Genomic DNA, 12,258 nt, shown 5'->3' on the forward strand with positions numbered 1-12,258 from the left:
AAAGAAAAGAAAAGAAAAGAAAAGAAAAGAAAAGAAAAGAAAAGAAAAGAAAAGAAGAAAAAAGAAAGAAAAGAAAAGAAGAAAGAAAAGAAAGAAAGAAAGAAGAAAGAAAAGAAAAGAAGAAAGAAAGAAAGAAAAGAAGAAAGAAAAAGAAGAAAAAAAGAAAAAGAAAGAAAGAAAGAAAGAAAGAAAGAAAGAAAGAAAGAAAGAAAAGAAAAAAGAAAAGAAGAAAGAAATAAAGAGAGAATGGAGGAGGAAGTGGACAACTGAGGCAAAGTCCAGGAGCCAGGGCCAGAGAAAGACCTACCCTAAGCTGTACTGTCATGAGCCGGCTCTTTCTGTGATCTGGGCCAGCGATCTCAGACACCCTCCCTATAGATGATACATCAACGGCTCACCACTGTGGTTTACCAGTTACCTCCAAATAGAAGAGCACAGTGAGCAGAGAGTGTATGGGTGGAATGACCAGAGAAGTGAAGTGGTTGGTTGCATTGGCAAGGAGAGAATACTGGCCAGGGGCACTGTGTCTGGAGACAGACCGTTTGATTCAAACCTGGCTTCATCCCATTCTATCCCATGACCTGGTACAAGTTACATTAAAAGGCTATAATCCTCTCCTCTTTAAAAGAACAATAACGTGTACACATATTTTAGGGGTGACTACGTAGGTGAAAAGAAACAGGCTACATAAAGCACTTTATTTCAGAGCCTGGTACTTGCGAATCCTTAAAAAGGCTTCATGATATCAAGTACATAGTCATCTGTCATCATTCCCCTGCTCATCTTCCACTTTCATGATCATTTTGGAATGTTTAAGAGACAGTTTAGAGGGACTTGTTTCCTGCTCTGGTTAGAAAGGTTCTTACAGGAGGGGCGTCTGGGTGGCTCATTCAGTTGGGCTTCTGACTTTGGCTCAGGTCATGATCTTGCAGTTTGTGAGTTTGAGCCCTACGTCGGACTCTGGGCTGACCGCTCAGAGCCTGGAACCTGCTTTGGATTCTTTGTCTTCCTCTCTCCCTCTGCCCCTCCCCCGCTCGTGCTCTGTCTCTCTCTCAAAAATAAACGTTAAAAAAAAATTTTTTTTAAAGAAGTATTTAGAAAGGTTCTTACAGGAGCTAGAACCAGTGTGGGAAGAAAGCAGAACTTTGAGAATTTTCAGATTCCCACCAGAACCAAGAACATAAACCTCACAGCCTCTGAGCTGAAACTACATATGGTCTCCTTCCATCTGGCTTCTCCAACTATCCTGCTTATCCTGATGAAGAAACAACGCTCCCCAAGCCATTCCTGTATCCAATAGCCCCAGCATCACTCACGGCACTGTGCTGCCTCTGTGTTGGGGAATAACAAAGGAATGACGATCCATCACCCTTCTTGTGCCTGGTGAGTGATGAAGGCTCAGGCTCTGTTCTCAGGACCTGCAGGAAGACAGAGTCAGGTATGGACCCCTTGATGCATATAATGATTCTGGGAAGAGAGGACACACATACAGATCCAACTGTGCTGGGACGGGCCAACTGAAAGTCTGCAGAGCACAGGCCAATTATTTATAGTTGTGTGGGCCTGAAAGCTCAATGTACAGAGCTCCTAATTAGCCAAATTGGTCTGTGTTCTCCCAATCTCTGAAGACTTGTTAATATTAATGGACCAGGAACATAGGGAAAGGAAATGTCTTTTGTCGGCTCTGAGGCCTTCCACTTCTCAGGGGGAATAGCACCTGTACGCTTCTGATTTTCAGGTTTCATATATCAATAAAAAACCGAGACTTAATTTTTAAATTAATATACATAAATGTGAGTTTATCATTCATCAAATGCATTCAAATGACTGAGCAATTTAGGGAGAAGTAGGACTTTTTTTTTTTTCCAACTTTTTTTTATTTTTATTTTTGGGACAGAGAGAGACAGAGCATGAACAGGGGAGGGGCAGAGAGAGAGGGAGACACAGAATCGGAAACAGGCTCCAGGCTCTGAGCCATCAGCCCAGAGCCTGACGCGGGGCTCGAACTCACGGACCACGAGATCGTGACCTGGCTGAAGTCGGACGCTTAACCGACTGCGCCACCCAGGCGCCCCGAATTAGGACTTCTATATCAGGAATCTGGTAGTACTTCCATTTTCTCAGTTAATATTTGTGGCTCTAAGAACACTTAACATGAGATCTACCCTTTTAACAAACTTTGAAGTGTTCATATATTATTGTCGACTTTAGGTACAATGTTGTACATCTCTAGAGCTTATTCATCTTGCTTGACTGAAACTTTATGCCCTTTGATTGCCCATTTCCCCCTCCTGCCACAACTCTACTCTGACTCTATGAATTTTACTATTTTAGATACATAAATGGAATCATGCAGTATTTATCTTTCTGTGATTGGCTTATTTCATTTAGCATAATCTCCTTAAGGCTCACCATGTTGTTTCAAATGACAGAATGTCCTTTCTTCAGGCTGAATAGTATATATATGTATATATACTAGATAGATAGATAGATAGATAGATAGATCACAGTTTTTTTATCCATTCAGCTGTCAGTGGACATTTAGGTTGTTCCCAGATCTTGGCTATTTTGAGTAGTACTACAGGGAACATAGATCTCTCTTTGGGATCTTGATTTCAATTCTTTTGGAGATACACACACACACACACACACACACACACACCCCAACAGGACAGGTGTGAAGTGACATCTCATTGTGGTTTTGATTTGCATTTCTTTGATGAATAGTGAGTGATATTGAGCACCTTTTCATATACTTTTTAGCTACTTATATATCTCTTTGGAGAAATGTCTATTTAAGTCCTTAACCCATTTTTTTTAAACAAATTAGTTGTTGTTGTTGTTGTTGTTGTTGTTGTTGTTTACCATTGAATTGTAGGAGTTCTTGCATATTTTGGAGATTAACCAGTGATCAGTCATAGGGTTTGCAAATGTTTTCTCCCATTCCATAGGTTACCTTTTCACTGATGAGGAATCTGAAGTACACTGATTTGCCACAGGTTTCAAATTGTTGTTGAGAGGAGATAGAATTGTGTCTTTGAATCCCATACCCTTTCTATTATCTGTGGTGCCTCTCTCATATCAAGGATATTAGCACCACTCTTAGATAGCTACTGTGGACCTACCTGACACATTTCCCTATCCAGGGTTTCACCTCCATGCCTAGTGTTAATCAATTAGCACTCATTCTAAATTTTGAATTTGAAGAAGAGAAAGAAAACATCACCTGTGGGGAGAATGTTAAATGAGATATCAACATCAGTATTACTGTATTAGTCAGTGTTCTCTGGAGAAAGAGACCCAACAGGATATGTATATATTTATATATAAAGAGAGACTTAAGAAGTTGGTTCACATGATTGTGGAGGCTTCTTAAGCTCCAATTATGCAGGGTAGGCTAGCAGGCAGGAAACACAGGAAGAACTGCAATTCAAGTCCAAAGACAGTTTGCTGGCAGGATTCTCCCTCGGGAAGGTCAGTCTTTGTTCTATTAAGGCCTTCAACTGAGTGGATAAAGCCCGCCTATATTATAGAGGGTAATCTGCTTTACTCAAAGTCCACTGATCTAAATGTTAATCTCACCCAAAAAATACTTTCACAGAGACATCCAGAATAATGTTTGACCAAATATCTGGGCACTATGGCCCAGCCAAGTTGACACATAAAATTAACCATCACAATTATCTTGGCAAATTCCAAGCATTTTTGCCCATTATTTAGGTTTTCAGAAATAGAGACACACCCTATTCATTGTTCCAGAGTAGATCAGACCCAAAGTATTTTATCTCAGTTCATGAAAACCAAGGAATCAAAACCGTAATTTAGTCATTTTTAATAGGATGTATTTCTTCTCCCTGGCTAGTATGGCTTTCTCCTCTATAAAGGACTACCCTTCTCCAGTATTAAAGTTCCTGGTCAGTGATGCTGATAGATGACTTAGCTTAGTGGCCAAAGGGTAAGTAAATCAAACAACTTATTAGGCAGGTTTCAAAGAGTCCCCAATTATTGTCTCAGAAACTATATGTGACATCTCTAAAGGAAGTGGCCTTTACTATGTACCATATAGTGGACACAGAACAGAGCCCAAAGACAGATGTGTCGAGACAAGACAAAGGTTTTAAAGTAAAGTCCTAAAGATACTTTTACGAGTGAAAGAGAAGAGCCACCCTTTGCTGAGGTAAAGTATAGATAGGTGAGTTTGGAGCAAGGTGACAATATCTAATTCACCAGCACAGATGACTAGTTGTATGGCATGGAAGGAGAATATATGCAAAGGAATATCAGGAATTTTAGGAAAAATCACACTGGCTGTTGCTAGGGTGAACTTTTTCACATCATCTCTCTTATGAGCTCAGATTACTTTAAGAACTTCAGGGAGCACCTGGGTGGCGCAGTCAGTTAAGCGTCCGACTTCAGTCAGGTCACGATCTCGCGGTCCATGAGTTCGAGCCCCTCGTCAGGCTCTGGGCTGATGGCTCGGAGCCTGGAGCCTGTTTCCGATTCTGTGTCTCCCTCTCTCTCTGCCCCTCCCCCGTTCATGCTCTGTCTCTCTCTGTCCCAAAAATAAATTAAAAAACGTTAAAAAAAAAAAAAGAACTTCAGCACCTTCTCGTGAGCATTAAAAGACCCAAACATACTAGTTATCTCTGAACAAAACATGTAGTTAGATCAGTAGCCCTCAACCTTGGTTATGCGTGAGAGCCAACCAGGATAATTTTTAAACCCTTATGCTAAGGCTATACTTCAGTCCAATTAAACCATAATCTGTGGTGAAAAGCAGTCATCAAATTTTTTAAGTTTATTTTTAAGTGTATTTATTTAGTTTGAGAAATTGAGTGAGCAGGGAAGGGGCAGAGAGAATCTCAAGCAGGCTCTGCACTGCCAGCATAGAGCCTGATGCAGGGGCTCAAACCCACAAACTGTGAGATTACGACCTGAGCTGAAATCAAGAGTCAGACATTTGACAAACTGAGCCACCCAGTGCCCCAATTGTAATTATTAAAAAAAAAAAAAAAAAAAAAAAAAGAATGCCTGGGTCATAGATGAGAAATAAGGTTCTATAGTTACAATATGATTCATTCATGCATTGAGTCTAATATAGGTAGGATCCCACAAAACTCCCTCAATCCCATTTAAGGTGTATCAAAATAAGCAATATTCAGATATGAAGCACTGAACAGATTGAAAGGCACAAAAACTACCAAAATTATGGAACCAAATGGGCAGAATTTCCAGTTCCAAGTGTTTGGTCTGACTGACTTTTCCAGCTCCCACACTAAAAAAAGGGGACAAGTATTGAGAATGGGCTGTTCTGAGGTACCTCTCTGTGGCCCTCTTGATGGCCCTGTACCTCAGACTAGATGAAGGGGAGTGAGCATGGGGGTGACCACAGTATACACCACCAAGGCCACCTCACCCTTCCTGGGAAAATATGAGACAGCTAAACTGAGGTACACTCCAAGACCTGTTGCAGAAAATAAGCCAGTAACTAACAGGTGACAGCCACAGGTAGAAAAGGCTTTGTTACTTCCCACCTGTGGATGGGACTCTTGGAATGGAGGCAACAATTTGAGTATAAGAGAAAAGGATCCCTGAGAGTGGAACACCACCAAAAATGGCACCAGTAAAATAAATTCATAGGTTATTGGTGGGGATTTTCAAGGAGGCAAGTTTGAATAGCTGAGAAGGGCCATGAAGGAAATGAGGCATATTTCCACATCTGTGAAGAAGGTAAGTTGTGACACCATCAGACTGTGCAACTGGTGAAAAGCTGATGAAAAAAGACACCAAAACCAGCAGGACACAGAGGTGGGTAGTGCAAGGGATGACAGATGGCCACAAACCAATCATAGGCCATTGCAGTCAGTAGATTGTCTTAACATCCAAAAAGAATAAAAATAGACATCTGAGACTACATAGGAGATGATTCTTCTGTGACTATGGATGCCCGCAATCATGTTGGGGACAGTAGTAGAGGTGAAATGATGTCAGCCAAGGACAGGTTGGAGAGGAAGAAGTACATGGGGGTGTGGAGGTGGGGGCCAGAGCTGACGGCCAGGATGACCAGCAGGTTCCTGAGCACAGTGACCAGATACATGGACAGGAACATCCCAAAGAGAAGAGGCTGCCATTCTGGATCCTCCAAGAGGCTCAGGAGGAAGAATTCTGAGATGAGTGTTAGAGTCTTTAATCCCATGTGGCTGAGACCCCTCCCAGGAAGGAAAAGAATCTTGGAATAAATGGCACAAGCAAACAGGCAGCAAGTGTGTCTGTATTTTGTATTCAAACAAATCAAAATAAAGCACTCACACTTGACGACTGTATACTGCAGTACTTTCAGCTATATTTCTCAGTGGTGGCAAACTCATCTCCTCTCAGAACTCTTTCCTCATTGATTTCTTGGCTAGTTACCTGTTTCTATATAAACACACTTTAGAGGGGAGCCTGGGTGATTCAGTAGGTTGAGTGTTCAACTTCGGCTTAGGCCATGATCTCATGGCTCCTGAGTTGGAGCCCCACGTTGGGCCCTGTGCTGACAGCTCAGAGCCTGGAGCCTGTTTCAGATTCTGGATCTCACTCTCTCTCTCTCCCTCACCCCTGTTCATGCTCTGTCTCTCTCTCTCTCTCTCTCTCTCTCTCTCTCTCAAAAATAAATAAACATTAAAAAAACATTAAACACATTTTAGAGAGACTGAACCGAAGTGTGATAGAGGAACAAGGCAACTTAGAGTAAATAAATCAATGAACACAGTAAAATATCAGTCCCCTCTGCTGAAGGAAATATATGAAAGAAGTATCTTTCTCCCACCTTCCCCCCAAAAAAATCACTCCAATGAAAAACACTAGGAAGCAGTCAAATATAATTTATCTATATGCAGCGCAAGAAATTCTTTTAATTTAAAATATTTATAAATATTCTGTAATGTTACCTGCATTCTAAATTAAAGTCAAATATATTTAATCAGTTAGAATTTAAAAAAATTGTTTACTGTTTATTCATTTTTGGAGGAGAGAGAGACAGAGCATGAGGGAAGGAGGGGCAGAGAGAGAGGGAGACACAGAGTCTGAAAAAGGCTCCAGGCTCTGAGCTGTCAGCACAGAGCCTGACACGGGACTCGAACTCCTGAACTGTGAGATCATGACCTGAGCTGAAGTCAAATGCAAAACCGACTGAGCCACCCAGGCACCCCTAATCAGTTAGAATTTAATATGATAGCTATTTTCATGGATTTTCATCCTTATTTGGTTTTCTGATACCTATCCTCAATGGAAATGAATGCTCACGGGGCATCTGGTTGGCTCAGTCAGTAGAGCATGCAACTGTTTATCCTGACATTATGAGTTCAAGTCCCACTTTGGGCATGGAGTCTGCTTTTAAAAAAAAAAGGAATGAGTGCTCACTTAAATGTGAGTTGTCTTTTAAAAGTCTTTTTGATGATGGGGGCGCCTGGGTGGCTCAGTCGGCTAAGCATCCGACTTCGGCTCAGGTCATGATCTCATGGTTTGTGGGTTCGGGCCCCGGGTCAGGCTCTGTGCTGACAGCTCAGAGCCTGGAGCCTGCTTCAAACTCTGTGTCTCCCTCTCTCTCTGCCCCTCCCCTGCTCATACTCTGTCTCTCAAAAACAAATGTTTTAAAAAATTAAAATAAAAAAAGTCTTTTTGATATTAATTTTAACCCTAGACTTTTTATGCAGGGTTATTTGTATTAACTTCACACCATTTCAGGGACTGTCTTTGTGACTGCTGTTGGCATTTCTTGTCTCCATCACATAGTGGCTTGGTAAAAGTGTTTAATAAAGTTTCTAATTCTAAAATTTGTGAAGCATTGTTTCCTTATCAAATCAACCCTCTTATTTACAGTCAAGGTTTTACAACCAGGGGAAATCCCAAAGCTATGTCTGAAATCCAGTCTTCTTAACCCTAATTAAGAACTTAAACTTCTTAAATCAGCTCCCTGAAGGCAACTTGGACCTCCTGGCAGGTAACAATGTGATTGGAGAAAAATGCAAAAGACCAAAGTACAGAGAATAATATTATAAAAACCTGAATCATTTCTTCATGTATAAAATGGGGACAAAATGGAACTACCTTAGGGGCGCTTGGGTGGCTCAGTCGGTTGAGCATCCAACTTCCACTCAGGTCATGATCTCTGGGTTTGTGAGTTGGAGCCCCACATCAGGTTCACTGCTGTCAGTGCAGAACCTGTTTCTGATCCCCCCCCCACTCTCTCTGCCCCTCCCCAGCTCACTCGCTCTCTCAAAAATAAATGAACATTTTTTAAAAAATGGACATACAGGCCCCCTGGATGGGTCAGTTGGTTAAGTGTCCAACTTTGGCTCAGGTCATGATCTCACAGTTCATGGGTTCAAGCCCTGCATCTGGCTCTTGGCTGACAGAGCAGAACCTGCTTTGGATCCTCTGTCTCCCTCTCTCTCTGCTCCTCCCCCACCTGCTTGCTTGTACTCTCTCTCTCAAAAATAAATAAACACTTAAAAAAGGAAATGGAACTACCTTATAGTGTTGTTGTAAACAATTAAATTTTTTTAACGCTTATTTATTATTGAGAGACAGAGAGAGACAGACTGTGAGCAGGGGAGGGGCAGAGAGAGATGGAGACAGAGAATCCCAAGCAGGCCCCAGGCTCCAAGCTGTCAGCACAGACTCCAACACGGGGCTCGAACTCACAAACCGTGAGATCATGACCTGAGCCGAAGTTGGATGCTTAACCAACTGAGCCACCCAGACACCCCATAAAAATTAAATTTAAAAGGTGGGTGGGAGAGGGGGGAATACTAAGTGGATTAAGAGTACACTTATCTTGATGAGCACGGAGAAATGTATAGATTGTTGAACCATTACATTGGACACCTTAAACTAATATAACACTGTATGCTAATTATACTGTAATAAAAGTATTAAAAAATGAAATCACACAATAAAAAAATTAAATAATAAAGTGCTTAGGCCAGTGGGTCTCACTCCTCATTGACCATTGTAATTATCTGTATATCTTTTAAAATACCCTGAATAGCATGGCTACAGGTTAAATCAGTTAGAACTAGAACCAGTTAAGTCAGGATCTCTACATGTGAGTCTGTTGTAATTGTATAGACTGTTACTGTAATTGTAACATACAGCCACAGTTGAGAATCTTTGCCTTAGAATATTACCACTTCGTAAATGCCCCATTAATTTTATCTACTAATATTAATACCCACTCACTACATTAAAAATGTAAACATTCAGGGGCACCTGGCTGGCTCAGTTGGAAAAGAATGTGACTCTTGATCTCTGGGTTATGACTCTTGATCTCTGGGTTATGAGCCCCGTGTTGCATGTAGAGATTACTTAAATAAATAAAACTTTTAAAAAATGTGAACATTCAGGGGCACGTGGGTGGCTCAGTCCGTTAAGCATCTGACTTGGGCTCAGGTCATGATCTGACAGTTTGTGGGATCGGTCCCTGCATCAGGCTCCATGCTGATAATGTGGAGCCTGCTTGGGTTTCTCTCTCCCCTCTCTCTCTCTCTGCCCTTATCCCCCACTATCTCTGTCTCTAAGTAAACAAACTTAAAAAAAAAAAACTTATATTTATACAGATTTGCAATATTACCAATAAAATTTCAGTTTTCTTACTCTCCCTTCATGACCTTGTTCCTGGGCATACTTATCCCACAAAGGCAACCACTGTCATGAATTTGGCAGGTATATTTTTCCTGCCAATGTTTCCATGGTGTTAGGATTGAGTTCATATCCATAAACAGTCTTCCTGAAAACATAGCTGAAAAGTATCATACTACACATGTTGTCCCTGAAATATTCTCATTAAACTTTAAATGTTTCTGTGAAAGACTTCTGTGACCTATCTGGTTCAAACACTTTAGTGATGCATAGTTCTGCCAGAGGAATAGACTTATATTTATTTTTCAATTCCTTCCTAGGAAAATTCTGTGTAATTATCAAAATGGGGTGTCTGAATTCTTTAGCCACTTGAATCAGATTTACTTTTGTAAGCGATACTTTTCTGTTACCTGGATGGATTTTGTATCCATTATATTCTAACCTGTAACTTATATCAATTTACCATCTGTTGCCATTTAAAAAAGTGTTCATAGGGGCACCTAGGTAGCTCAGTTGGTTAAGGCTGACTCTTGATTTAGGCTCAGGTCATGATCTCATGGTTCGTGAGTTTGAACCCTTCACAAGGCTCCATGATGACACTGTGGAGCCTGCTTGAGATTCTCTCTCTCTCTCCCTCTGTGCCCCTCCCAGGCTCGGTCTCTCTCTCTCTCTCTCTCTCTCTCTCTCTCTCTCTCTCTCTCTCTCAAAATAAACAAACTTAAAAAAAATTTTTAAGTGTTCATAATGCCAAAAAAAAAAAACCCATTCTTTTACTTCTCCATTATCACACAACTGAGAATATATATAATATATACATACATATATACATACATATTCATATATATATGAAGTATAGTTATTTGCATTGTACAAATCAGTGCACATTTAATTTTCCTATTTGGTGCCTACATTTTTACTTCTGAGATATAGAATCAGGAATATCCCTAAAATCTATCTAATAATCTCATTCCATGACAGCTCACATGAAATTCTCAACTTGTAGAGGAAACAATATTTGCACATCTCAGATTTTCATAGTGAGATGGAAATAACATTACTCTTCATAGAAAATCCTATTAACTACAATATTCATGCCAGAAAGACCTCTATGAACCACTTAGCACATTCTCCTAATTCACAGATAACCTCACTGAGTCATAAGATGAGAAACCAATGGTTCTGTCTCCATTTGTTCCTCTGGGACAAAGCAAGCTTGAAAAAATATATATTTATTCAGCTTTAATGTAAGAGACATAGCCCTGAGACAGGAGTCAGGAGACCAAAGTCTGAGCCCCACATCTTTCACACACTAAATTTGGAGTATGCATAAATGTCTCAACCTCTTTCTGATAGCATTCTTTACCAGAAATGGGGAAAATGATATTCCCGGGAGTTTGGCTTTTAATATTCAGTTATGGTATTTTAATCAGTATTAAGTGACTTTTAAGTAGCTGGTTTGATGAAATTTAATCTTGAGAAATATTTAATAACTTTTATTTAATGACATGACAGAGAGATCAAAGCTTTTCTTGTCCAAGGGAACTTGAGCGTGGTATGATCCTATATCCTAAATGTGAAATCCTAAAAGTGTCTCTGTTCATAAAGTAAAATTTGTCTTCTCTTTCTCCCTCTTTTATTTTTTTTTATTTAAAAAAAATTTTTTTTTCAACGTTTATTTATTTTGGGGACAGAGAGAGACAGAGCATGAACGGGGGAGGGGCAGAGAGAGAGGGAGACACAGAATCGGAAACAGGCTCCAGGCTCTGAGCCATCAGGCCAGAGCCTGACGCGGGGCTCGAACTCACGGACCGCGAGATCGTGACCTGGCTGAAGTCGGACGCTTAACCGACTGCGCCACCCAGGCGCCCCTCTTTCTCCCTCTTTTAAACCTTTCATTATTTAAAATGTCCACAAATTTTTGATAACTGAATGATGTATATATTACAAAAAGAAAATAAGAGGTTCATAGAAAGTCCATGCCATGGAAACACATAAGCCTACTCTATCTTGTCTGTAGTCCTGTGGGATATTGCTGAAAAAGATTGCAAGAAAGCATCCAGTGGGTATAAACCGTATCGCCGACTCTACGTTCATGTGAACTAAGGGGCTATTTAATGTTTAACAGAGATTTTTGTTTTTGTTGCCAGTTCTGTGCTAAAGACCAAAAATCAGAAATGAGACTCGAGTCATTTCCCTTCACTCCGTATACTCAGTATACTTGTATAAGGACAAAATAAAATGTCGTGTCAGATACCCAGGGAAATCCGTACCTTGAGATTACAGGATATTTTAATAAAATAGTATGAAACTAGCCTGTTAATCATAAGAATATCTAAACTTTATTTTGACGTTTCTATACACATTCATCACATATACAGTTTCTAATATACCATTTAATCCTTGCAACTAGCACAAAGGAGGAAGATAGTTTAAGGAAAATCTAGGAGCAGGGACAAGAGAGATCTGCCCTGAATAATAAGCGGCTGATCCTTCTATGATCCCTACCTTGATCTCAGCTATCTTTCCTACAGCTTGCTACTATAGCCTAGCTGGTGCAGCAAGGGACACCTATTACTCTCCCCTTAGGTCTACTGGAAACCACCAAAGGGAAAAGCACTGGGGGGGGGGGGGGGGGGG

General features: G+C 40.6%; 1 pseudogene; it reads right to left on the reverse strand.

Moving 5' to 3' along the window:
- Positions 1-3,222: 3,222 nt before the first annotated feature.
- LOC121013834 (olfactory receptor 18-like) lies at positions 3,223-6,196 on the reverse strand (annotated as a pseudogene).
- Positions 6,197-12,258: the final 6,062 nt, after the last annotated feature.

The sequence above is a fragment of the Herpailurus yagouaroundi genome, unplaced genomic scaffold, assembly GCF_014898765.1.
Source record: "Herpailurus yagouaroundi ecotype Mexico unplaced genomic scaffold, PumYag 200, whole genome shotgun sequence".
Taxonomy (NCBI): domain Eukaryota; kingdom Metazoa; phylum Chordata; class Mammalia; order Carnivora; family Felidae; genus Herpailurus; species Herpailurus yagouaroundi.